Source organism: Trachypithecus francoisi, unplaced genomic scaffold (assembly GCF_009764315.1).
Source record: "Trachypithecus francoisi isolate TF-2019V2 unplaced genomic scaffold, Tfra_2.0 Lachesis_group17, whole genome shotgun sequence".
In the NCBI taxonomy this organism is placed as follows: Eukaryota; Metazoa; Chordata; class Mammalia; order Primates; family Cercopithecidae; genus Trachypithecus; species Trachypithecus francoisi.
In genome coordinates, this window is record NW_022681462.1 from 14452677 (window position 1) to 14480358 (window position 27682).

The following is a 27682-nucleotide window of genomic DNA, read 5'->3' on the forward strand; positions in this document are numbered from 1 at the left end:
TTTACCCTACTCTTCCACATCCTGCTTGGCTTATAAAAGTTTTAAACTTCCTTATTTTCCTCTACAATGTCTGAACCTCTAGCAATTATCTCAGTTGAGCTCAGGAAAATGATAAACTTTGGTACTCTGAAACTTAAAAAAAAAAACTCCAGAAAAAAAAACAAACAAAACAAAGTGTACTTACCTCACAATTTCTAGGCCTTTTCAGAGGTTTCTTTTCTTATTAGGTTTGTTTCACCCTGGGATACAATGATCTCTGAGAACGTCCTTCTTCTTTAATGATCTCTTAATACTTCCAAGAAGGCAATCAAGGAAGGACTCATTCCTCACAGTCCCTTTACCTCTAGCCACACCCTCAGCAGGTGCATAAATTATTTCTTCCTTTAGTTCCACTCCACAGGTGACTCTTAGGTCACGTTCCTCCACCCCATAGTGCAAATTCACACAGATGGCATTTGCTATTCTACAGTACATTTGTACTGAATATCAACACATGCCCAGTTTTTTACTTGTCAAATCCATCTAACTCCAATCCTTTTGTGAAAATGTACATTAGGCCTAAGGTTTTTCAACAAGGTTTAAGAAGAAAAATAATCATGGTGTGACTGCATTATATAATTACATTTTAAAGCTGGAAAGAACCTTAAAGAATATACTGTGCAATTTGTTCAGTTTTCCTTCCAATTTCATTTTATAATAGATGAGAAAAATCTGTATTCAGAGAGGGTAAGTTATTTAATGACAGTCATAGGGCTAAGTAGTGCAGCTAGCTAACTGATCTTGGGACTCCTATGTTAGAGTCTGTTTCATTAATTTTGGAGGCAATACCACAAGCACTACAGAACAGAGCAGTCAGCCAATAAGTAACTCCTACCTTGTACTGTGTATTATTACAGGAGATGGCCAAGTGTTCAACTTTAGCTCCACTCTTTTCTATATGTTGTTATAATTGTACACCACAAAGAAAAAGCCGAAAATTAGATACAAATTTAACGACAGGCATACCATGAAGATTTGTTTCTTTTTGCTCACCAGATAGAGCACTGCCTCCCTAAATTGGATGTTCATACTCTGGCTTTGTGGGCTTTGTTTACCTGGCAGTCTCCTTAAACAAACAAAAGAAAACTAGCTATCAAAAGTATTGTCATAGGTAACCCACATAATGAGAAAAATTATTTGCAAATCACTTATCTGATAAGGTACTTGTATCTAGAATATCTAAAGTGGTCTCATAGCTCGACAAAATATAAATGAAATTAAAAATTGGTAAAGGATCCACTTATTTCTCCAAAGAAGATATACAAATAGCCAATATGTACATAAAAAGATGCTCATTAGCCATGAGGGAAATACAAATCAAACCCACAATGACCACTTCAAACCCATGGCTATTATCAAAAAGTCAGATAATGACAAATATTGGTAAGGATGTGGAAAAGCTGGAGTCCTCAATCACGGCTAGTGGGAAAGTAAAATGGTGTTGTTACTTTGGAAAACAGTCTGGCAGTTCCTCCAGATTAAACATTAAGTTATCATGTGACTCAGGAATTCAATTCCTAGGTATATACCCAGGAGAAATGAAGACCTATGGCCACAGACTGTGCATTAATGTTCATAGCAGCATTATTCATAATAGCCCCAAAGTAGAAACAACCCAAATGTCCATTAATGGTTGGATAAACAAAATGCGGTATATCCAAACAATGGAATATTATTTTGCAGTAAAAGGGAATGAACTACTGATATATACTACAACATGGATGAATCTGGAAAACATTCTGCTAAGTCAAAGAAGTCAGTCACAAAGGATCACATATTGTATGATTCCATTTATATGAAATGTGCAGAACAGGCAAATCCAGAGACAGAAAGAAAGTAGATTAGTGGTTGCCTGGGAGGGGAAAGGAAGGGGACAGAATATGAAATTGGGGAATGATAGCTAAAGGCTATGAGATCTGTTTTTCGGGTGATGAAAAATGTTCTAAAATTGATTGTGCTGCACAACTCTGAGACTATACTATAAACCACTAAAGTGTACCCTTTAAGTGTTTTACATGAATGGTATGAAAATTATACCTCAATAAAGTGGTTACAAGAAATAAGCAAATAAAGCTCTAGCACATTAAAAACAAAACCCTGCTATAGACTCAAGGTTCACTGGATGCTAGCACATACCTCTGAAATTCAAATATATTACTGATCTTATGCAACTTTATAACCTACATAAATTTTAAAAATTCTAAATACTGTTAACTTCTACTTCTTGGCCAGAGAAACTGAGGGAAACTAATCATTTGAACATTCTACAAGATAAGTTTTCACAAGCAAAACTGAAAACTTTCCCAAATGAACTGCTTTTGTACCAGAAATTCTGAAACTGACACTTGTTTGGAATTTTAAATCTCATAATCTGTTTCAGACTAGCTTTAATCATAAACATGTGCTTTTTTATGTTTTTGCTGATAATCTTGCATCATGTTCAATGACTGTTCTCTCTGACATCAACCACCAACTCTCCAATTCTGACACTGACTGGGCATCCAACAAATCAACTCAATTCTGACATTATTATCTACCTGGAGTTAGTGTCAGATCTCACAACTTAAAAAGCTCATGCCACAAGACTCCCCTAAGTTCAGATGGCAATCAAAGTCCCAAACCACCTGACTTCTAACCAACTAGCTATAAATTGAGGGTTCCCACAACCCCCTCCTCAGGTTCCATAATTTACTGGTACAGCTCACAGAAGAACAAGAAAACACTTCTTTTATGTTTACTGGTTTATTACAAAGAACGCAACCCAGGAACAGCCAAATGGAAGAGATGCACAGGGCAAGGGCAATGTATGTGGGGGGAGGGTGGGTAGGGTGGGGCAGTGAAGCTTCCATGCCCTCTCCAGGAATGCCACCCTCCCAGCAACTTGATGTGTTCACCAATTGAAAAACTCAATCTCCAGGCCTCTGTCCCTTTCCCAGAGGTCACTGGGTGAGGACAAAAGTCCCAACCCTCTTAATTTCTTGGTCCTTCTGGTGACCAGCCCCATCCTGAGGCCATCTCAGGGTCCCACCCTAAGTTACCTTTCTATTATGATCAGAAAGGGGGTTGTTATAAATAATAAAAGACATCTTATCACTCAAAAAATTCTAAGCGTTATAGGAACTCTGTGCCAGGAAGACCACATGGTAGAAAGACCAAATAGATTTTTGTATTATACCACAGCAACAGCATCAAAGAAAGCTGAATATTCAAACGCACTGCTCAATATAATCCCATGACCAATATAGTTTCACTTGATTCCTCTGAGGACAAAGACATTACCAAACCAACAGATCTGGTATTTAATACAATGCCTGGCATTTAATATAAATACCTAATGTTTTAATTAATTACCTAGCCTGTCCCTCTAGTTAGCTAACAGTCCTATTTGGTTAAATAGCTAAAAGTCAAAATTTTCTAATAACTAATACGTCTAGGTTACCAGACGATGATATCCCTCTACCACAGAAGTACCTAGGTTAGTACAGGTTGAACAACCCTAATCTGAAACTGCAAAATGCTCCAAAATCTGAAATTTTTGAGCAACACATGACATCATAAGTGGAAAATTCCACATGTAAGTACTTAACACAAACTTTCACGCACAAAATTAATAAAAATATTGTATAAAACTGTCTTCAAGCTATTTATATAAGGTGTATATGAAACATAAATGAATTTTATGGGTCCCATCCCCAAGATATCTCATAATATATATGCAAATATTCCAAAATACAAAACACTTATGGTCCCAAGGATCTGGTTAAGGGATATTAAACCTATACTCTCCATAAAATGCTCATTAATGATTTCTTCTATTAATAACCATTGTGAGCTTTCTTTGCAGTTTAATTAGCTTTGATGTTGGAGCAGTTTTTAAACCAAGGGCTGTGGTTCCCCCTTTTTTTTTTTTTTTGAGATGGAGTCTCACTCTGTTGCTAGGCTGGAGTACAGTCGCGCAATCTCAGATCACTGCAACCTCCACCTCCCAGGTTCAAGTGATTCTCCTGCCTCAGCCTCCCAAGTAGCTGGGACTACAGGCATGTGCCACCACGTCCAGCCAATTTTTTATGTTTAGTAGAGACGGGGTTTCACCATGTTGGCCAGGATGGTCACGATCTCTTGACCTTGTGATCTGCCTGCCTTGGCCTCCCAAAGTGCTGGAATTACAGGTGTGAGCCACCACGCCCAGTGGGTCTCCCTACTTTTAATTTAGTGCATCTAGAGTCACCAACAATACAATTACTAAGCCAACAAATATTACTGAGCATTCAGTATAAGGTCAGAAGTTATGGGAGTATTCAAACTAATGCAAAAGGTATGGCTCCCTATACCAAACATTTGTTTACTTATGTTTACTAAAAAAGGGTGTAAATCAAATCAGTATAGAAAAGATACCATATTAACGCAAAAGACTATAAATACCGTAAGACTTCAAAGTGTTACTACTTAGGAGGAAGAAGAACAAGAGGAAGCTTCATAGAAGGAGAGGTATTTGATTTGGACCTTGAGAGACAGACCACACTTTGGTAAGTGGAAAGAAAACCAGTTTAGGTGGAAGAAACAATCACATGAAGATAAAAAAGACAAGGGGGAGAAAGTATATTGTGTTCTCAGGAAAGAGTAAGTCAGGTTCAATGGAGTTTGCTTAGGAAACAAATGAAAAGTAAGTTTGTAGAAATCATGAACCATGGCTTTGTAAGCTCAGTGACTGTCAGGAAGTGCTGAATCAATGTTTAATAGCTGAGTGAGATGCATCTGGAAAGGTAAAGAAGTGCCTGTAACAGTGGGCCTTAAGAATCAGGATAGAGACTGAACTTTATCCTAGAGTTAATGAAAACCCTTTAAACTTAGGTTTCAGAACGGAGAAGAAAACACCCATGTATACAGTAGGTACTAGGAACTGTCACATGTTAATCTTTACAATTTTCCTATGACAAATGAGGAAATTAGACTAAATAATTTGTTCAAGGTCATTTAGAAACTAAATGGCTAGAGCTGAGATCTACATTTAAGCATGTGTTCTTTCTACCATTCCATACTGCATAAATAAATAACCAACCAACCAGTGGCAGAAGTCTGGAAACAATGTTTACGACAAAAATAATGTACTATGACAAATTTAAATTTTTAGTCTGTTTATTATTACATTATGGTAACTTACTTTTTTTTGACAAATTTGAGTGGAATATTGAAATAGTGTGACCCAAAACATAGGCTGTGTAACCCACATAAAATTCACTTTTGCAACTCTTGGGAAGTCATCTCAAATAGAGTTACCTTTCAGAACAGATTAACTGATAGATGAGAGGTCAATCTAAAGGTGGAGAGAGAAAGATGTGCCATATATATTAAGACAAGACAGATGAGGAAAGCTATAAATTGGAAGCCACAAAAGACACCCACAGCCTGGTTGTCTTTCCAGTTACTGATTCTCATTTGTCTTTGTACTTTTTTATTGTTTATTTGTGAAAATCTATGTTGATCAATACAGGAGGCTCATGTGGGCTCCCTCAGTATTTGCATATATTGGGTTTAATTTCTCCCAGGAGAAAGGCTCTTTCCCAAAGGAAGGCAGGAGATCCTTGGAATCACCACACAGAGATGAGTCTGCACCCTTCCTTTTTCTCTGGGTAAATGGATCAAGAACAGATCAGTAATGTGGCTCTTTCCTCAAGTAAAATGGGTTGCATGAAAATGTCTGGAATGCAATTATGTTAAAGAAGAAACTGTATATAAAGCTGGAGGATGCTTATTAAACTATGTAAAACTAGCCCGGACAGAATTAATCAGAAGGAATCTCTGTAGATGTTAGATATGGTCTTCCTATTTTTAGATATTGAGAACAAGGACAAATTAGAGCAAGTATGAGTTTACTTAGAGATGGGGGGGAGAAGGGGAAGGTGGATTGAAACAAACTCGAAAAAATTATTCAATTATGATTTTTAATATCTGTACAACAAAATATAAAACCTTATTTGAAAAAATTCAGTTTGGTGTAAACAAAAAGTATGACAATTATTAACTCCTCTTTACGTCTGTAAAGGAAAATCTCTTTATACTCTTAGAAAGATGGATAGACTACCAAGACCAGAAAAAACATTCCCTTAACGCATATTAATTTGCAAAAGTCCAGGTTGTTATATAACACTTTTGCTGATATTTATTAAACAACAACAAAATAAAGGAGAATGAAGGCACAAGACCTATTAAATTCCAAGCCATTAAGAGTTTATTTGAGGCCGAGTAAGGTGGCTCATACCTGTAATCCCAGCACTTTGGGAGGCCTAGGCAGGAGGATTGCTTGAGCACAGGAGTTTGAGACCAGCCTGGCCAACAAAGTGAGTCCTTGTCTCTACAAAAAATTTAAAATTTCAGACAGGTATGATTCCGTATGAAACGTGTCGGGCTACCATGCTTTAGTAGATCATAACATCACAGTTATGTTTTTCAAACAATGTTGAGTGAGGTTTTCTTATTTTTTAAGTTTATTTTCTTTTTCCTCACACTATCAGGGAGAAGAGTAAGAAGAGTCAAGTTTTTAACGTTGATGAATATGGCTTGAATTTGAAGTGGGTATCTTCTGGGAACTTTTGTTATGTTAAAAATATATTCATTTAATGCTGTTTTACCTTTTCCCCAGCCCTCTATTACCAACAAAACCTTGACTGTGATAACTGCAATTTTGCTAACTCTAGTTCTTTTCTTTGTTGTCAAAGGATTACTGTACTCGAAATTGGAACTAACTTGGAAAATCTAGGTGGTTGTCTCAACTGACCCCTGAAAGTTGAAATTTAGCTCCCCTTTAACCACACTGTTAGGACTGGCCACTAGACAGGACTATCTTTTCCTTTTTTCAAATCAGCTCTCCACCTTAGTTATCTACTCTTTTTCCAATCAGCCATCTCAGATGAAAACAGACTCCCTCCCATTCATAATTTAGTCTAAGTCCTTCTTTCTGAAAAGAAGGAATTCTGCTAAATCAAGTTCCCTTTCAGGCAATTTCAGCTCAGGCCAACATTTAGTAGATTAAAAAATTTATCAATTGGGTTTCTTCACACCCAAAACTGAGAACCTATTTGTATCAAAACTGAGATTCAAAGGTGTGTACAAGCGGAAGGAGGAGTGGTATAGTTTTAAAGCCTGGAAAAATAATTCTGCTTTACACCCTGATATTTCTAAAATTCAGGTTAGTTCAGTAAACATTTATGGAGTGCCTACTATGGTTCAGATTCTGTGCTAGGAGACTAATAAGAAACGTTCCTATCTTAAAAGGAGCTAATAGAGTTAGAAATAACACTTTTACCCTCTAGAATTTTCCAAGATTTTCTATTTTTAATCATGTAATAATAGTATTAAAAATATTACATATGATATAGTTCTCTGCTTTTGAACTAAGTGATTAGAATTGCAAATGTACTTCTTAAATATACTATATACATTTTAATTGCCACAAACATTTCTTTCTCCCCACATCCCACCCCAAAGTAGATTCTTTTCTTCCTTATAGTACCTTGAAAATCCCTAGAATTTTACATTACTCACCAGAGTTACAGACTGAGTCAGACTAATGTGACAACCACTAGGTTTTAAAAAAATTCTTATTTTGCTTCTACTGTTATCTTTGTCCTAATTATGCCACCTGCCTTTACTGGAGTTTACTGTGGAGTATATGATACTAAGTTTAAATTTCTACACGTATCTATGAATTTCATGCAGCTTTAAATTCTCAGCAAGGATCTCCTCTATTAATATTTTCACATAGTAACATTTGTCAAAACTCTTGGGTTTTATGTAAGTTAACATGATTATTTTTTCACAACAGAAATTCAAATGAGATCCTAATCAACATATTGCTTCTTCTCTGAAGACCTTGACACAGACATAAAATTGCTGACATTTGGACCTATTAAGTTTGGTGGGTTTTTTGTTGCTGTTTTGTTTTACCTTTCACCATGGAAAATTTGGTCTATCACCATCACAATGTTTACTGAGCCAACTATCTACAAGGACAAATAGCAAAGCTTCTTATTCATTCCAGCTAAATCAATTAGGCTATTCATACACTTATTGAACATTTGCCAAAGTGCCACCCTTTTTTAGTATCAACAAAAAGCAATCTTATAATAAAGGTTTATTTTGTTTTGAAAAAAAGCCAGGGTTCTCAAATTCACTGTATTACTTTGCAACTCTTGCTTCCCTTGCCTTCAACATTGTGTGGGCGGAAGAAAGAAACCAAGATATTCAGAACAAAATGTGAAGTCAAGAGAAATTTTTAGACAGCAGTAAGTTGTGAAAATCACTTAAACTTACTGTCAGAATAATCTTTTGTACAGAAACATAAATGGAGGCATTTTAATATACCCCTGACATTCAATGAAAAAATACGAGGCTCAGAATACCATAAACCCAGATATTCTATTTGTTTAAACTAACTGGGCTCTTTTATATATAACTCAAACTGCAATTACAACCATATTCAAACAAGTTTTGTCTAATTCCTCTTAATACCTTTTCAAAAAGAGGACTTTATTTAAAGACAGATTCTTAATAATTCATGAAATATATTATTCCTTTTCTGTGATTATGAAATGTTCTTCAGTACATATTTAGACTATTAAGTTTTCTAAGACCATTCATTTAAAGTTACACTGTATCTTCAAAAGCCCACTTTAAACAAACCATCCTATTGTTTATAAAACACACTAAGACTTATGTAAACACCAGACAAATACATACACTGCTGATTCTAGAATATGTATAATAGAATATAGTCTACAATTGCTTGTATTGCTGATCCACATAAAGTCACAGGAATTTCTTAAACGACAGAAGATTAAAGTAACACTTTTTAAGGCAATGCACGTACTATTAAGTTTTCATGCAAATCACTGATTACCCCTCCAGAGACACAACGTAATTTTTGTTAGAAATTATTCTCAACTCTAGTGTATACTACAAAAAATTATTGTGGTGGCTGTAGTAGAAAGCTTCTCACTTGATGTGTCCCAATAAGCAAAGTGACTTTTGATTTTGAAATTTCTAATCATGTGTCTTTTGAATTCACCAAAATTCCAGATTCTTCCCAACTTCCCTCCCGCAATTTAAAGTGACATGGTTATTCCTCTCTCTATCACATATATCAAAAAAAGAATTTCTTTTGAGATAGGGTCTGGCTATATTGCCCGGGCTAGTCTGAAACTCCTGGGTTACTCCCGTTTTTGCCACTGGACTACAGGCACATGCCACTATGCTACGCTCACAATCAGACATTTTTGACAAAAATGAAACTAAATATGTAATAAATACTCAGCAAACAAGTATTGTTAACGTTATCACTATTCATTTGTAAAAAATTCTAATATTTCAAGGCCCATTTGATGTTCTTTTCCCAGTCTGAAAGTTTTTCCTTATACCCTAAACTGGGTATAATCTTATTTGAGCTCCCATAGTTTATCTGCAATTCCTTTATGGGCCTTACTCAGTTTTCTATTATAGTTACATATGACCTTGTGCTATCTTCTAATAAAGCTGAACACTCCTCCAAGGGAGAAACTGTCTTGCTCATTTTGCAGCACTTAATATTGAAGAAATAAAGGAAAAGACATTAAAAATAGTTTGCTAAAGTAGATCTTATGAAGTCTTCATTTTAATTTGGTGCATAAAAAGGCATAAATATTTCTATAAAATTTATTCAAGAAATTTAGAAGAAAAAAATAAAATTTCCTCGAGACTATAGAATGTTAAAGCCTTTGGGGAATAGATGTGCTTATTCATATACACAGTAATAGAGGAAATAGAAGAAGCTACATAAATGATATTAGAGGCCATAATATATTATTTTTTATTTCATTTCATACTTTGGATATTAAAAAGGAAGAGTAAAACACAATGGGCAACTTATATTCCTTTTTGGTAAGAACTGGGTTTTCATTTTCAGACTAAAATCAGTTCTAGAAATCAACATGTAAAGACCCTGTTAGTGTCCTTCATAACCCTTTACTCCTCTCTCTCCTTGAGGCACTGAGTATCTAGGAGAGAACCTTTGTTTTCATGGTTCTTTATGAATTTCTTGGCCCAAAAGCATGGTCTGCTTAAGACATTAACAAACTAGCTATCAACAAATTTCATTACTAACGCTAACAGGAAAATTAATAATAAGATGTTATATTAAACTTGTTAAAGTAGTGCCAAATTTTTAAATTTTGATACATTTTTAAAGCTCTCAGGGTCAAAAAGTTCTAGTAATTCATATATATATATATATATATATATAGCTTTAAAACAGCAATGTAGAAGGAAATTCATATAAATCCCAAATTAGTACTAAATACTAAATAAGAAGAAAAAAGGGAAAGAAAAACATGAACGTGTCTTTCCTAGTTGAGTGCTACCCCTTGAAATAGAAAAGGCACTATCAAGCATTATGGGCATCTGTTTCCTGCTGCCCAACAAATATTCCTCCTTTCTCTCATATAACGGTATCTTCATTTCCTTTTTGGAGGAAACCCCTCTTTTATTCTCAGTTTCTATATATCTGGAGCTGACTATACCCTCAAACTTGATGGTTGGACATATGGCTCAGTCTCAAAAATCAGAGCTTCACAGTCTCCTGGCCACAAGGGAGTGGGCCAGTCAGAGCCAATGAAATGCACTGAGACTTTTGCTGGGACTTTTAAGAAAGATGGTCACTCTTTCCAGCTACACATGACACTGGGTGGATTTAGGAGCTAAGGGAACTGAAGCTATCTTATGCTCATGTACAGATGGATCAGAAAGCCAACACCAAGAAAGCAGCACTAAGAAATGTACAGAAATTAAGTCTTGATGACATCATGAGAGCCTTGGATGGAGCCATTCTTTAAGCCACACCTATCCTGAACCAATGTACACAAATCAATACATTTCCCTTTTCCCTTTCAAGTCTGTTTGAGTTGTTTCTGTCACAATAGAGTGTCTTAACTGACACAACAACTATTTCAAGTATGTTTGTTTCCCCAAAAGTAAATACACTGGGTCACAGAATCCAGTTTCAAAACCAAGGTAAAAACAGACTTTTCTTCATAGATGATTCTGGTTTTTCAAATCTGCCCTCTTCTCAAAGACTATTAGATATTTGTATCTTTTGTCTTTATACAGTCTTAATACAAAGGAAATTCTTTTGCCACAAACGAATAAAACATTAACAATGGAAAAAAGAAATTAGTAAGTAATGGGGAATGAGGTGGGGGAGACAGCAAATCATCTACAGAAACTTTAAATAGTGATCAGATGTGCTTTTTATTTTTACTAAAGGCCTAAATGAGTGTCACAGTCTAAAGCTTGTAAAATTAAGCAGATTCAACTATATACAGCATCTAATACAAAGACATCAAAATACTAAAATCAAAGTTTCTATTCAAAAAGCAGCTGATAAAAATTAAAATTCACAGAAAAACTAAAAACAGGCAAATCACTACATAATTTCAAAAGAGGTACCAGTTAATCATATTCATAAAAATTCTTGATTTTAAGAACACTATGTAGTTACAACATGGTAATGAGCGCCAGTCATTCTGAAAATGTTTAGCAAAAGAAGATTTAACAGACCAAGTAAATTACAACAACTGAAGTCACTATATAGTAATATAAAATTAGTACTTCCACTTTCTAGGGATTTTGGTGACTGTTAACAAGAAATGGAGAAAAACAAACATGAAATAAAATAGAACTAAATATATATTCTTATATTTATCAGATCGTATTAAAGTGAGCTTTTACCTGCATATTTTAGAAATTCTACATTTTAAGTACCACATGTGACTGCTAGAATGAATTTTATTACTCCTATGATCACAATGAGACCATTAATATGGAGGCTGTACGCAAGAGGGTAAGATAAATTATTATTACTTGAGATGAAGTAAAACAGAATGGTTAAGGGAGTTCTGGAGTCAGACTGTCTATGTCCAACTCCTGGCACTGTCTTTTAATAACTGTGAAACTTGGACCAACTTCACTGAGTCTCAGTTTCCTAACCTGTAAGACTAAGATAATAAATAACAGTAACTAACACATATGCAGTGCTTATTATAATAAATGACAGGCATTTTTCAAAGAGCTTTTTAAAAATTATTTAATTCCTAAAAATGTTCTTAGGAGATAAGTTATATTATCATCTATTTCATATAGGAGGAAACTGAGGCTTAGACCAGTTCAGTAAATTGCCTGTGGTCAAACAACTAGTAAGGGCTGACATCTGGGATTGAAACCTCAGAAATTCTGGTTAATACTTGCAATCATTATACCCTATTACCTTTTAATATAATATTATCTACCTCAAAGGATTGTTATGGGACATTAAACAAATGTCTAGTACACAGTAGTAGGTCAATAAAGGTTTCCTGTTAGTTTTTCTGACAGTAAATTCCTACTGAATTACCTGAATATTTCTATTATCAATTATTTAGAAATGATTACTTCAGTACAGAAACTATTTTCTGCTAAAGAGAATTTTTTTGGGAAAGGGACAATGATGGAAATTAATTTCTATTAAGGGTAATAAATCACTTTGAAGACTTCTATAGTGTGGTATTCTTGAGGCTCCCATAGGTTTGACCTGGGGCATGGGAATGGGAGGTACTTTTGAGGCATCCATGGGGAGAGTTGTTAGAAACAAATATAGAGTTATCCCTTGGTATCTGCAGACTTTTCTCCAATACCCAAATCTGCAGATTTCCAAGACTTTCTCCAATACCCAAATCTGCAGATGCTCAAATCCCTTATATAAAATGGCATAGTATTTGCATACATCCTCTGGTATACTTTAAATTATCTCTGGATTACTTATAACAGCAGTCCCAATCTTTATGGCACCAGGGACCAGTTTCATGGAAGACAATTTTTCCACCGATGGGGGTTAGGAGTGAGTGGTTGCGGGGGAATGGTTTCAGGATGAAACTGTTCCACCTTAGATCACCAGGCATTAGTTAGATTCTCATAAGGAGCGCCCAACCTAGATCCCTCGCATGTGCATTTCCCAACAGGGTTCATGCTCCTGTGAAATCTAATGCCCTGCTGATCTAACAGGAGGTGGAGCTCAGGCAGTAATGCTTGCTCATCCACCACTCGCCTCCTCTGTGCGGCCTGGTTCCTAATACGCCACAGACAGGTACAGGTCAATGCCCTGGGGATGGGGACCCCTGACTTATAATACCTAATAAAATGTAAGTGCTATGAAAATAGTTATACTGTACTTTTTATTTGTATTATTTTATTGTTATAGTGGTATTTTTTATTGTATTTGTTTTCCAATTTTTGGCCCATGGTTGGTTCAATCCTCAGATGCAGACCCCATGGATATGGAAGGCCAAAGGCAGAAATGACAGGATCCTAACCGGCATGTAGTGATTGAAACAGTAATCTCTCTCCTTTTTGTTTTTTTTTTTACATTGAGACGGAGTCTCACTCCATTACCCAGACTGGAGTGCAGTGGTACCATCTTGGCTCACTGCAACCTCCATCTCCTGGGTTCAAGTAATTCTCTTGCCTCAGCCTCCCAAGTAGCTGGGATTACAGGCACACACCATCACGCTCAACTAATGTTTGTATTTTTAGTAGAGATGGGGTTTCACCATGTTGGCCAGGCTGGTCTCAAACTTCTGACCTCAAATAATCCACCCACCTCGGCCTCCCAAAGTGCTGGGATTACAGGTGTGAGCCACTGTGCCCAAGCAGAAACAGTAATCTCTACCAGTATTTGAAGGAGGCAGAACAGATATGGAAAGAAAACAGAGGTCTTTTTCACTATGGAAAGTTTGAAGAATTTTAGTTAATATGTCTAATAAGCAGTTGAAAATTTAAGTTGGCACACAGAGAAAGGCCCTGAATTGGCGACAGATCTTTCCCTCCTTTTTGTCTTTCTACTAGACCAAGTCAGGATGCCAGTAGGAATAAAAAAAAAATAGCTTCCAATTCTTGAGTACCTACTTTATGCTTGACATTGTGCTGACAACTTTATATATTATCTCTATTCCTTTCAACAACCTTACCAGGAAGACACAGATTGAGCATCCCTAATCTAAAAATCTGAAATCCAAAATGCTACAACACCTGAAACTTTTCAAGTGCTAACACGATTCTCAAAGGAAATGCTCTTCCAAGTATGATGCAAATATTCCACAATCTGAAAAAATCTGAAATCCAAAACACTTTTTTGCCCCAAGAATTTTGGATAAGGAATTTAGTAAGTCCTGGTGAGGCTTGTACTCAGAACTTTGAGATTAAGTAAACTGAGTCAACTGTCCAAGGCAACAGAGCTACCAATTAGTTGGGGAGGCATCTGAATAAAGTTTTCTTCTTATTAAAGCCTCTTTCTATTATACTACCTTAGCTTTAACTTGAATGACCACCTATGTCAAGTTCATTCTGGAAAGGCAAAAACAACAAAACTAATGGAGCTCTCAGACTGAGAAAATAGGGAATGAGTCTAGGAATATGTGGCTTCAAAAAGTACAAGTTTAATAGTGATACAAAAGAGCTGGAGAAAAAGAAGTGGACTTATAATTTAAAGACCCTTTAAACCAGAAGGAGCCTTGGAAATGGCCTAGTACTTTTGTAAGTGAAGTGTGGTCCATGGCCTATAGCAGCAGCACACCCAGAAGCCTGCTAAAAATGAAGAATCTCAAGCCCCAGCCATACTTACTGAATTAGTATATGCATTATAATATGATCCTTAGGTAATTTATATAATACATTAATGAAAAACACTGGCCTGATACCATTACCATAGATGAAGACACTAACCAGGTTAAAAAAATAGTTTGCAAAGCTAGAACTCAGGCCTCTTTACTTCTCAGTCTAGGATTCCTATGTCTTCATTATGTGCCCTCCAGACAAATACATCACTTCAAATTTCACTAACCTGAGGTCTGTGCCACAAACATTTAGAACTTAAAATGAGTTTCCATCAAATTAGCACTAAAAATTTTTAGTTGTTACCATTTCATTTGGAATTTTAAGTACCCTCGTGAGTTTTCTTCAATCATTTGTTTTTAACATCACTAAATGAAACATAAACATGCTATCCCTAACTACAAAGAATTCTTAAGCTCATACAGTAAGTTTCACTTAACTTCACTGAACACTCAACGTGAAAAGACAGTATAGAAGACAGAGACTTTCCATAGGCAAATTATTTAAAGTCATAGAATCCTGGAGCTGGAAGAGACCCAATATAACTGAGACGATAAAGAGATTTCATCAGAATGGCAATTATATATATAGTTTCTGACAGTGCTGTACCAAAAAGTTATCTGAAGCTGGTTTGGGATACAGATAAAGATACAGCTAGCAGCTGTATCTGCCATGGGTTGGTTCCAAAGAGGGTGTGAGTTTTGGAGTTACTGATCTTATAAAGATAAGGAAACTCAGGTTCAAAGAGGTTAAATGAAATATATAAAGTCACATATTGAGAAGATGAACCAGAACTCCAGGTCCCCTAACTTCTGATACAGTGGTTTTTATCCTGTATCATATTGCCTCTCCTATTTATTCAATAAAAAATATAAAATCCTTTTCATGTAATAGATAATAAAAACCAAACCAATTAGAAATGAAAAGGAAATAAACACCTCAGATGGTTTTATGGGCATTATAGGATTTACAATCCTATAATAAGGACATACATGGAAGTACATTAAAAGATTTAAAATGAAGCCCACAACCTATAGATTGTATCATTGTGATCAATGAATGATCTCTGACTCAGACTGCTGACATTCTCCCTTCATGGAGAGTTTTCCATATGACAATTCTTCTTTAGAGTTTATCCATGATGACTCAGGGTACCTAGATGGTATGAAGGAGCCTTCAATTTAAGGAGTAGGAGGAAAATGAGGGGGCCTACTGAATCATTAGCAGCCTACTCAGTTCTGAAACTCAGCAAATCCTTTTGGAAGCCATTTTAAAGTCAGCTTTAGGAGACAAATTCTGGCTAAAGCCTTAAAAGACTGGTCCTTAAGAGCTGAACTATATGCAAATAAATAACATTATTTCTAAAAGAAACACAACCAAAAGGCTTTAGCAAAATCTGATCTTCTTTTTGTTGAATAAAATGTCAGTGATGAATTTTTAAAAATGTCTGCTCTCAATGAAGTTACAGATCTGCTCAATGTTAAACAGTTTAAGAGTCCCTGCTCAAAATTCATCCTAGTTCCTTTGAGGAACGGACAGGGCTAGCTCAGAGACTGAATCATCCTATTTTAAATGAAAATAACAGTAAAGCAGTAAGTATATTTAAAAAGCTTTTTGATACATAAGGTATGTCTATAGGACTGGTTTCTAATTAGAAGCAGCCACTACTTTACAAAAGATACATATTTAACACATTTTCTCATGAATGATGAACTTAACTAGTTTTGTAATTTGGATGTTTTGATCCTTTAATGGTAAATTTAAAGAATGACAGTGAGAAACAATTCAAAGAAAAATCCATCATGTTAACTGTAGTCTAAAATTAAAGCCAATCAGCTTTTAGTGCTTCCAGTACATGCAGTTCATTAAATCTGAAATAAACCCAGAGGAACATGAAGTACTATGGATAGTAACTGCCAAGAACCAGGAATTCAACATTAAGGTTTTGAAGAATCAACAAAGCACTTTCAATTGTTTTCACCTATTGTTAAAGAATAAAATTAGGCCGGGCGCGGTGGCTCAAGCCTGTAATCCCAGCACTTTGGGAGGCCGAGACGGGCGGATCACGAGGTCAGGAGATCGAGACCATCCTGGCTAACACGGTGAAACCCCGTCTCTACTAAAAAATACAAAAAAAAAAAAACTAGCCGGGCGAGGTGGCGGGCGCCTATAGTCCCAGCTAGTCGGCAGGCTGAGGCAGGAGAATGGAGTAAACCTGGGAGGCGGAGCTTGCAGTGAGCTGAGATCCGGCCACTGCACTCCAGCCTGGGTGACAGAGCAAGACTCCGTCTCAAAAAAAAAAAAAAAAAAAAGAATAAAATTAAACTGTGCCTTCTAAAGATTAAGCCAAATGATATGTTGAACACTACAATGAGTTACTAGAAAAATATCAGGGCCAGTCACTTCATACTTCATTCTTGTGGAAGGAAGAAGTTATAACTTTCTTTACCACATTACTTATCTTTTTATCTGTTCCTCTTGACTGTCAAATAGAAGCTCAACAGAAGTACAGTTTCCCTCTAAGGTCATATACGATTATTATTACAGTAATGATGAAGTCCCCAATTGTTTGACATTTTTGGAAAAGACAACAAACATCAAGAGCTGAAAATAGCTTTTGAAATTCCACTATTACTATCAAACTTTGCTAATTTAGGTATGTAGGTTCTGGATGGATGCAGGATTAACTCAATGAGTATGAGTTTAAACTCACTGTTTCCTACTGTTTCCTACATTACTGAGTTTAAAAAGTTTTGCATCCTACAGTTCACGTAGTTATCTCTTAGTGTCCGATGAGAGATCTTCACAATGGCACACAACAGAAATAGACAAGGAAAGTTTAAAAAGATTAAATATGGCACAAATAGGAAAAGTATTGTACTTGCCATCCACAGGTTTCTACTTTATATCCCTAATTCATTCCAAGTCTACTTTATAAGTATAAAAATGGCAGACAAACATAGAAAACGCTGCTGAAGAGCAACAGGCATGACTAAAGCTGGCAAAGGATGATAGAGAGAGCTATTGGCAGAGTAATGAATAGATGAAAGCGAGACAGGCAGGAAATGAGAAGTATCTTGCAATGCACAAGCTGAGAAGAATAACCTTGAACCTGTTGCTGCAAAAATCTACAAAGCTTAAGTAATAGATTGAATTTTCAAATAATTTCTCAATTATTATTACTCATTACTATTTCTAAAATTAAGTATAGATTTTATCGTGGTCATAAGGTTTAAGTCAACATGAAATGTAAGATGTCCTTTAGCAAAGCAACTTCTCTTCAAATGAAAGTTGTATTATTACTTCTATTCTCTACTTAATTTACACATTTGAGCCTCAGGCTCATTAGGTCACAAACACCTAAGCACATCCAACTTAAGAGAATTATCCATAGTCATATTTACTATTTTGTGAGATCCAATTTTTTCCTTTCCTTCCTTCTCTTCCTCACTTCCCTCTCTTTCTCTTCCATCATAAGTTACTCATTTATTCCACAAAAATGGAAATGAAAAACAGATTCATGATCCTACCAGTAAATCAACAGCCTGAATGAAAGCTATTTCTAAAATAAGTCACACTTCAGTATGGTCATCATCACAGAACCTCAAAGATCGTTATGCAAAACCACTGCCACTTGTTTTTTTTTTTTAGATTAATCAAAGGTTTTAAAGGACTTTCAGAGTTAATGGAAAGCCCAGGAATTAAATATGGGCTCAGTTGTTCCATGTTAACAGACTAGTGTTTAAAATACATTAAATAATCTAGTCCAGCAGCTCAGTCCTGATAGTATGTGCAGTATACAGTAAGAGAGTCTGGCTGTCTATCTATACATACACATGCATATATACATCTACACACACTACAGGGACAAAAACTCTGAGTGAATTAAAGAACTAGATTTCTAACAATTTACTGAAAAATGTTTAAAATAGGAAGTTTTGTTAAAGTATTCCTTATACAGTTATATACTTGTATTCTTAGTGGTCACTATGTAATTTACTACATAGTAAAAGTTCATAAATTCTACTTCATGGCATTAAATTTTAAATATGACTGGTTAAAAATACAAATGAGGATGGGCGCAGTGGCTCACGCCTATAATTCCAGCACTCTGGGAGGCCGAGGCGGTGGATCACGAGGTCAGGAGATCGAGCCCATCCTGGCCAACGTGGTGAAACCCCGTCTCTACTAAAATACAAAAAATCAGCTGGGCGTAGTGGTGCGCGCCTATAATTCCAGCTACTTGGGAGGCTGAGGCACGGGAATCACTTGAACTCGGGAGGTGGAGGTTGCAGTGAGCCGAGATTGTGCCACTGCACTCCAGCCTGGTGACAGAGCAAGGCTCTGTCTCAAAAACAAAACAAAACAAAACAAAACAAAAAAAACAAATGAAAACGTTGTGCTCCCCCACCACTGGACATAAATAACAAGAAAAAGAATGGCTTTCTTGACTCAGTATTATCAGGAGAGTAAAAATCACTGAACTGTTTAGTTTCTCAGGTTGGAAAAACTGTACTTCTAAAGAATGAACTAGTATAGTAATTGTTCAAAAGTAGTAATCCTACATGTATATTGTCCTGAGAGATTTTTACAATCCATATTTATTGAGGTTTTTGGGGGCATTTAAATATTTAAATGAGATCCAATTTTTTCTATGCCTTTATTATTAAAGATTAAAAATGGTTCTTTATGGTAAATTAGAATGTTCTCAAAACAACTACTAATCTGAGAAATGAAGCATGAATATAAGAAGACTTAAGAGCCAGATTCATCTCTTAACACTAACATGTGTTAGTCTTTTAGTTTCCCAAGTATATGCCATAGCGACAAGTTAAACAATTTCACTGTGTTTTAAATACCATCCCTTTAGTCTTGAATGCAGAAATGAAACTTACCTGAAATGACTGTTTTGAATACTTAGTATTAAGAATGGTATATGATCTTGTATGTGTGTATATGTGTGTGTGTGTGCATTTTGTGAGATCTTAAATAATCAAATGAGTATGGTGCCTTCCATACCAGTCATTCTCAGAAGTTATATACCCTTATTCCAAATGATACTACAATTGTCCACAACATTATTAAAATTCCTTTTTGGTCTACAGGTGGATCTGACTTTTACAAACAATAACTGCCTTCTCAGACTGGATCTGATTTTTAGAAATAACCTCAAGTTACTTCCCATTTTCTTTCTGTCAAGATCCTCTGTGAGTCATTATCTGATAAATAACATGAAATATCACATGGCCAATCACCCCATTTTTCCTTAAAAACAAGGAGCAAATACAAAGTAATGAGCTATTTTCACGTGTGGCTCTTAAGTTGGCTTAGACAACAACAACAAAAATTTCTAAAAGTCTTGAGTAATGCTAGTATTGTTAAGTGTACAGCTTCCACGGTAACTATTCTAAAGTAGAAGACTTATTTTAGATAAGTGTATAAAATATTTTTACTTTAGGCCGGGCGCGGTGGCTCAAGCCTGTAATCCCAGCACTTTGGGAGGCCAAGACGGGCGGATCATGAGGTCAGGAGATCGGGACCATCCTGGCTAACACGGTGAAACCCCGTCTCTACTAAAAAAAAAAAAATACAAAAAACTAGCCGGGCGAGGTGGCGGGCGCCTATAGTCCCAGCTACTCGGGAGGCTGAGGCAGGAGAATGGCGTAAACCCGGGAGGCGGAGCTTGCAGCGAGCTGAGATCCGGCCACTGCACTCCATCCTGGGCGACAGAGCGAGACTCCATCTCAAAAAAAAAAAAAATTTTTTTTTACTTTAAAGCAAGATGGACAACCAGCCCTACACAATGTAAGTCTTCTCTACCCTTCCTTTCCCATGCTGATGCTGATTTTATGTATTCATGCTCACCCTGATCTAGTGATCTAGTTACACTAGTTTTTTTGTTGTTGTTGTTGTTTGAGATGGAGTCTCGCTCATCGCCCAGGCTGGAGTGCAGTGGCACCATCTCGGCTCACTGCAAGCTCTGCCTCCCGGGTTCATGCCATTCTCCTGCCTCAGTCTCCAGAGTAGCTGAGACTACAGGCGCCCGCCACCACACCTGGCTAATTTTTTGTATTTTTGGTAGAGATGGGGTTTCACTGTGTTAGCCAGGATGGTCTCGATCTCCTGACCTTGTGATCCGCCTGCTTCGGCCTCCCAAAGTGCTGGGATTACAGGCGTGAGCCACTGTGCCCGGCCGTTTTTTTTTTTTTTTTTTAGACAGGATCAGGTTATGTTGCTCAGGCTGGTCTGGAACTCCTGGGCTCAAGTGATCCTCCCACCTCAGCCTCTTGAGTAGCTGGGACTACACGTGCAAGTCACTATGCCTGGCTCACCCTTGTCTTCTTGTAGTTTCTTGCAGTTGTAGGCATGCTGCCATCTCAGGGCTACTGTACTTACTATTCCCTCTGTGTATAATGTCTTGCTCCAAAAAGTGACGTGCAAGGCTTGCTCTGCTACCTCCTTCAGGTCATTACTCACTTTCTCAACTATTTATCATCTTCTCAATGAAGTCTTTTCTGACTACCCTTTAAAACTGCATCTTGGCCGGGAATGGTAGCTCACGCCTGTAGTCCCAGCACTTTGGGAGGCTGAGGTGCGTGATCAGCTGAGGTCAGGAGTTTGAGACCAGTCTGGTCAACATGGTGAAAACCCGTCTCTACTAAAAATATGAAACTCTGCTGGGTGTGGTGGCGTACGCCTGTAATCCCAGCTACTCAGGAGGCTGAGGTAGGAGAATCACTTGAACTCAGGAAACGGAGGTTGCAGTGAGCTGAAATCACACCACTGCACTCCAGCCTGGGCGACAAGAGCAAAACTCCATCTCAGAAACAAAAAACAAGAAACTGCATCCCCCTGCCAACCACATACTCATATCCCATGTATTCTCCCTTCCCCTTCCCTGCTTTATTTTCCTGTTTGTGTGTAAACCTGTTTATTAGGGGAAATTTCAAACATACACAAAACTAAAGAGGAAGTAAGAAACCTCATGTATCCATAGAGCATCTACCTTCAGCAATTTTCAATATATGGCCAATCTTGTTTCATCTATGTTCCTCTCCCTTTCAATATTTTGAAGTAAAAACCCAAACATCACATTTTAACTTGTAAACACTTTATTATATATCTCTAAAAGAACACTTAAAAAAAAATACATTCTCACACCTGAAAAAATGGACAAATCCTTTTCATTAAATATCCAGAGTCTAAATCTCCCCAATTTTGAATAAACGTCTTTTTACAGTTAAGTTTGCTCAAAGCGGGATATAACTAAGGTTCATACATTGCATTTGGTGGATAAGCCTCTTAAGTCTCTTTTAATCTTATAGTTCTCCCTCCCTCTCTTATTTCTTGCTATTAATTTTCTGAAGAAACCAGATCATTTTTCTTTTTTTTTTTAATTTTTATTTTTTTGAGGCAGGGTCTCGCTCTGTTGCCTAGGCTGGAGTGCAGTGGTGCAATCACGGTTCATGGCAGCCTCAACCTCCCCGGTTTAAGTGATCTTCCCACCTCAGCTTCCTGAGTAGTTGGGACAGTGTACAGTTCATTTTTTAAAAAATTTCTTTGTAGAGACAGAGTCTCACCATGTTGCCCAGGCTGATCTTGAACTCCTGGACAAGAGGGATCTTCCCACCTCAGCCTCTCAAAGTGCTAGGATTACAGGTGTGACCCAGTGCACCCAGCCATTTTTCTTAAAACGCAATGTATTTTACTTATTTTATGGTTTGTGTCTTGTTATTAGAATGTAAACACCATGAAGGCAGAGATTTTAGTCTGTGAGGTATCAGCGTCTAGACCTGTGACATGTAAAAGGCATCAATAAATATTGAATGTATTTGGCATCCATGCCAAAAGTCCACTGCTCACCAACAGCAGAAATTGCTAATCACAGTACTCTTTTCTGCTAAGTTTGAACAAGGACTCCCAGTTTTCTAAACATGGCATTCTAGGCAGCCACCACTAAACAATCAGATTTGGTACCCCAAATGAAATTTATTTGCTGTACCTGCTTTACCCCCTTCAAAAGTGTACTGTCTCTAAAACAGATTTCATTGCACTTTGTATGTTGAAATTTTAGCATGATAAATTACTGTGTTTCTTGTCAACTACATTTGAACATTTCTTAGCTTATTTTAGACAGTTTAGGGGAAAAAGAAAACTCTAGCCAAAAAAATAATAGAAAAAGAAACTGTAGAAGATGGTGGGAAACCGGGGGTATTACATATTTTTAGAATTAGCAACATCCCAAGAGACTCATAAAATAAAAATTAGCAACAAATTTTCTAAAAAGGAAGTAAATTACATGTGTGTTGAATTAATTTTTTAAAAAACTACATGAACAGTCAAGATTAACTGGAGGATGAAGACAGATGTCAGGATTTTCCCATTTATAGGCATCAGCAACACATTCTATTTTTCTGCAACTGGTATTTTGAGTTGTAAATGTATTACAGGGGTGATACTAGAGTACTATGTAGAACCTCAATTCTCTGAAGCGGAGCTTATGTGGCAAAAAGAATCTAAAACATCTGGTACAACATTCTGAAAAAATTGTCAATTCTTCTCGGAGTCATTTACAGTTCATTTCTGTTAAACTACCAGATGAAGCTCTCTTTTTCTAGGCTTATTTCTGAAGGTAACTATGCTAATTGAAAGACTCCAATGAGATGTTTATGTTTTGATTACTTTTTTCTATCAAAAAAGAAAAAAATTAGAAATTCCCTGACATCCATTCAAGAAACACTGTGCTTTCTCTTTATTACCTGTAAATTCATTAAACAACAAAAAGTATTTAGGACCTACTAAACACAGTATGTTAGGCAGTTATTTTCAACCTTTGAAGGAAAAATAGAAGTGATCTATTCGAGACAATTTGAAAAAAAAAAAAAAAAAAAACGCTAGTGGCAGAACTTGAAATCATATCCAGATATTTCAATGGCCAATATTTCTTGTCTTGAGGTTCCCACACATTAGTCTAGGGAAATATTCTATGGCACAGGTCACACTTAAACTAAGAAAATATAATAAGCACTCCCCTCCCCCACTACCACAAGTGTAAAAAAACTCCATGAACCCAAATCCCTTGAAAGAATGACTTCTATTTACTTTGCTTGTGTAATATATTCAGAGGGAATCTGGAAAAGATGGCTAGAAATCTATAAACAGAAAGTGCTAAGTGGAATTCACTGTTTATAGACTTCAACTAGAATTTTGTCCCTTATATATGAAAGCTGCCAGGAAAACTTTATTGTATTATTTAAAAACATCTTCATCAGGTTTTTTTCACTTTGTTGATTTTCTTCCTTTTTTCACTGGCTTTTAAATCTGCTTTACTCTCCTCAAAGACATAAATGTAACTTTTAGAATAACAGGACTTTTTTTCCCCCCCAAAGGAGCTCCTAAAGCCACCTCAGTGCCATCATATATTAATCATTAAGAAATTTTAATATATACAGTTAAATATATTTGTATAATAAAATCATCCATAAAAGCCTTTCTAACCTAATAATACTAGGATAGCTCTACATTGGTGTATTATGGTAAAATGTACACGTATATGTTAGTTTTCAATATAAGTCTTTGGCTTAAAATCTTTATCAGCTATAGAAGCTTCTGCCTAAAAACTTTAGTTGTCCATGAAGCATAATGACTATCTACAGTCCTTATCACCTGACCTACTAGAAAACCATAACGAATCATATTCTGAAATGATAGAACTCTTAAAATACAAAAGTGACATTCTGACAACCCAGAAGAGTCTGAAGCTAAATCAAATGGAAACATCCTTTGGCTTCCTCTTTGAAACTTGCCTCAATGGCATCTGGCAGTACTAGACTAGCTTCCTACCCCGTACTTTTCAGTCATTTCCTTTAAGGGGTCTCAAAGAAATTATAAAACCTGCAAAGCCAGACTTCGCCAGTCAACACTAACTTCTGCCTGGGGACTCCAGTGACTGAGCCAAGACGGTGTTAGTAGCTTCCTTAAAGTACAAATGTCCCTGGTAAATCTAGCTTGAAAATACCACAGAAAAAGTTCAACATAACCAACTGCAAGAACATTTAAATGTCAATCTTAAGTAAAGGATGGATTCTCTCCCCCTACAAACTCCACTGAGGCAAATTTCCAGCTTGCTTTTTAGAAGTAAATAAATACCACTACTACTACATTACAGCACTTCTACCATGCTAATAAAAAGCTAGGTGATAGTTTCCTCTTTAAAACCTGTAAATTCACTAGATGAGACATTATAACCACTTCACTACATGCAACTTTCCATACATATAACTGTTCTACTTTCCAATTATTTATTTTAAACTCAAGATCTCTTCTAACATACTATAGAAAGGGAACAGGTTAGAAGGCTCTGGAAAAAAAATAAAATAACGAACATCTCACTTTCATTTTCTGATGCAACCACCAAAATCTAAAATGTAAGGACAACCACACAATACAAAATTAAATTAAAGAGAATTTAGAGTAAGTGAAACTATTCACTGTTACTACAGTTCTGATCATTATTTACCTGAGGAAAGAGCTAGTAGAAGTGATGCTTGATTTAAATTTTTGGTACTTTCCAGTTTGGTACCTAAGAAATAAAAACTCACAAAATAAATAAGGTCCTCAGAGTTAAAGATTTTTCTCCAGAAGAGGTTGTTGATATAAATAAAGGAATTCATATGCTGTATTTGCACAATAAGAACAATGTTTTGAGACATGTAAATATGATCACTCAGAGAATATTTTCTGTTGGCTATAAAGAAGATGCATCGTGAACTAAACAGAACTGAATAAAGTGAACCTTTTCCACAATTAAAAAATTTTAAATTCACCCTATTAAGCAAACTGAATAAAAAATTCATTTCTCCTTAAGTGTGAGAGTAATACATATTCAACACAGTAAAGGACAATGCGATTTCTGAAACAAAAGATCATGTGCAATGAAAACAAAGTAACATTTTGCAGAGTAAGAAAAAGCAAAGAGCCTGTGAACCGAAACAGATGACCTTTTCTTAGCTATAAAGTATAAAGCTTCAGTTTTTAGCACAACCAGCATCTTACGAATAAAGTTCTCAATAATATTTGTTGATATACTGTTTGATGACTAAACGACAGGAATATTGTTGGTGCTGTTAAAACCAAGGCACATTTCCTTGTGTGTAGTGATTAAAATCTGTTAAATGTACATTTTTAAAAAACCTATGCCCTCTGTCCCATTCTTGCTCTCTTGCCTCTAAGAGACCTACACGTACAAAAATAAAAGTAGATGGTGACGTGAGTTTATGATTTACATTAATTTCCTTACTCGAAGCATTTTTCAGTAAGTCTTTAAAGGTTTTAAGATTCAAACACTATGTAAGAAGAATTATGGTTTGAACTACGTAAGAATTACCTAGACATCTTTTGGACTTCAGTTAACCTGTAAGTAAAATGAGCATCTTTAACTTTTCCACAGGGCATTGGAGAACGGGTTCTTCCTCATAAACGCTTTCATATCCTCAGATACCAGGCGCGGTAAAAGATCAAGCGTATCCATCAGAGAGCTTTTCACGACCTCAGTTTACCCACTTGGGGAAACGGGCGTATTAACTTGTTTCCTAGGGGACCCAGGGGTGAAATTAATTAGCGTGTTTAAAATGCTCTGAGATCCGAAGATGAAAGGAAATGTGAAAGACAGGCAGAGATGATGACAACAATCATAACAATAAAAAGAATGACTAACTTGGAAGTCTGCGTTATGTAAGGGAGGAAAAGAAGTTATCAGATTCGCACAAACAAAAGGGAAACCCACCGCCCCTTTTGTTTCTCCCATTTCCCTCTCCTACCCGCCACCCGCAGAGCTCCCCTCTCGCAGCCCGAGCGCGCGGCCAGCCAGGCGCGGGGCTCGGAGTTGGCCGCCGCGCGCCCCGCTCCCAGGCGGAGGGGGAGGCCGCACAGGGCCGGTTCCCGACAAAGGCGCTTCCTCCTGCCAGGGCGCGGGATGGAGGCGCCGCAAACTCCGCTCCCCGCCGCCGCGGTGGCGCGCAGGCAGGCGGGGAGAGCCGGCTGGCTGGCCGCGGGGGAAGCAGCCGAGGAAGTTGCGCGCCCGCCCTCCCCGCTCCACTCGGCGGCCCCGCCGCCATCCTTCCCGCGGCGCCCCGCGGCCACACTTACCGGACAATTGCTGGTGGCCGGGATCCCAGCGCCGCCCCTGAGACCCGAGGCGAGAGGGTGAAGTGTTGTGCGCGGGGAGCACTAGCAGACAGCCCGCCGTTCCGCCGCTGCCTTCCGCGCCAGCCAGCCGAGCCCAGCGAGGGGAAGTTGACCACGGAGTCGAGCGCTGAGGAGCCGCGGAAGCAGGGAGAGGCGTTGGGGAGCCGCGGAAGCAGGGAGAGGCGTTGGGGCTGCTTTGTGGTGCACTCCCGGACGGCTGGGGACCAATTCGACCGCGCCGCGGGGCTGGCGCTGCTGCTGCTGCTGCTGCTGCTGCTGCTTGTGGTGCTAGTGGAGGCGGCGGCGCCCCCCGACGGTCCCTCCGCCTCACACTGCCTCTGGTTCACTGACATACACTCGCAGGGAGGGGAGGGGTCTAACCGGAGGGCGGGGCCTGAGGGAGAAGACGGGGCAGGGCCACAGCGGATGGCGGTGTCGTCGCGCCGAGAAGGCTCTTGGGAATTGTAGTTCTCCGGCTGAAGAAAAAAGGGATTCATTGTTGTCCAGCACCTGACCAGGCTCGCTCTGCACTGAGCATGCTCGAGGGCGAGGTTTGGACCGCCCCCTCCCACCGTTACCATGGTCACCGACACACTTAGCGAACGTGTTCAGTGCCGCTGTTGGCTGAACAAGGGCGGTCTTGTATTCTGGTGTTGGGGATCCACCCCTTAGCCGGTCCTTCCTACTTCGCTCCACCCCGAACTCCTAGCCTCACCAGTCGTAAGTGTCCAGTGAGACCTGACTTCCTCCCGATATTTCGGTCTTCCCTGCTGCCCAATTTATCTTC

At 37.6% G+C, this 27682-nt stretch overlaps 1 protein-coding gene across 2 annotated transcripts in view; it reads right to left on the reverse strand.

Annotated features, from left to right (window-relative positions):
* The window catches only part of PELI1 (pellino E3 ubiquitin protein ligase 1), a 64867-nt gene extending 37810 nt beyond the window's left edge, over positions 1-27057 (reverse strand). Inside the window, exon 1 of one of the 2 annotated variants that reach the window (XM_033239226.1) lies at positions 26857-27057. The gene's annotated coding sequence lies outside the window, so the exon portion shown is untranslated. Of the gene's footprint in view, positions 1-26095; positions 26232-26856 lie in introns of those variants that run through there. The other variant, XM_033239225.1, reaches the window with a different exon arrangement.
* Between the last annotated feature and the right edge of the window lie 625 nt (positions 27058-27682).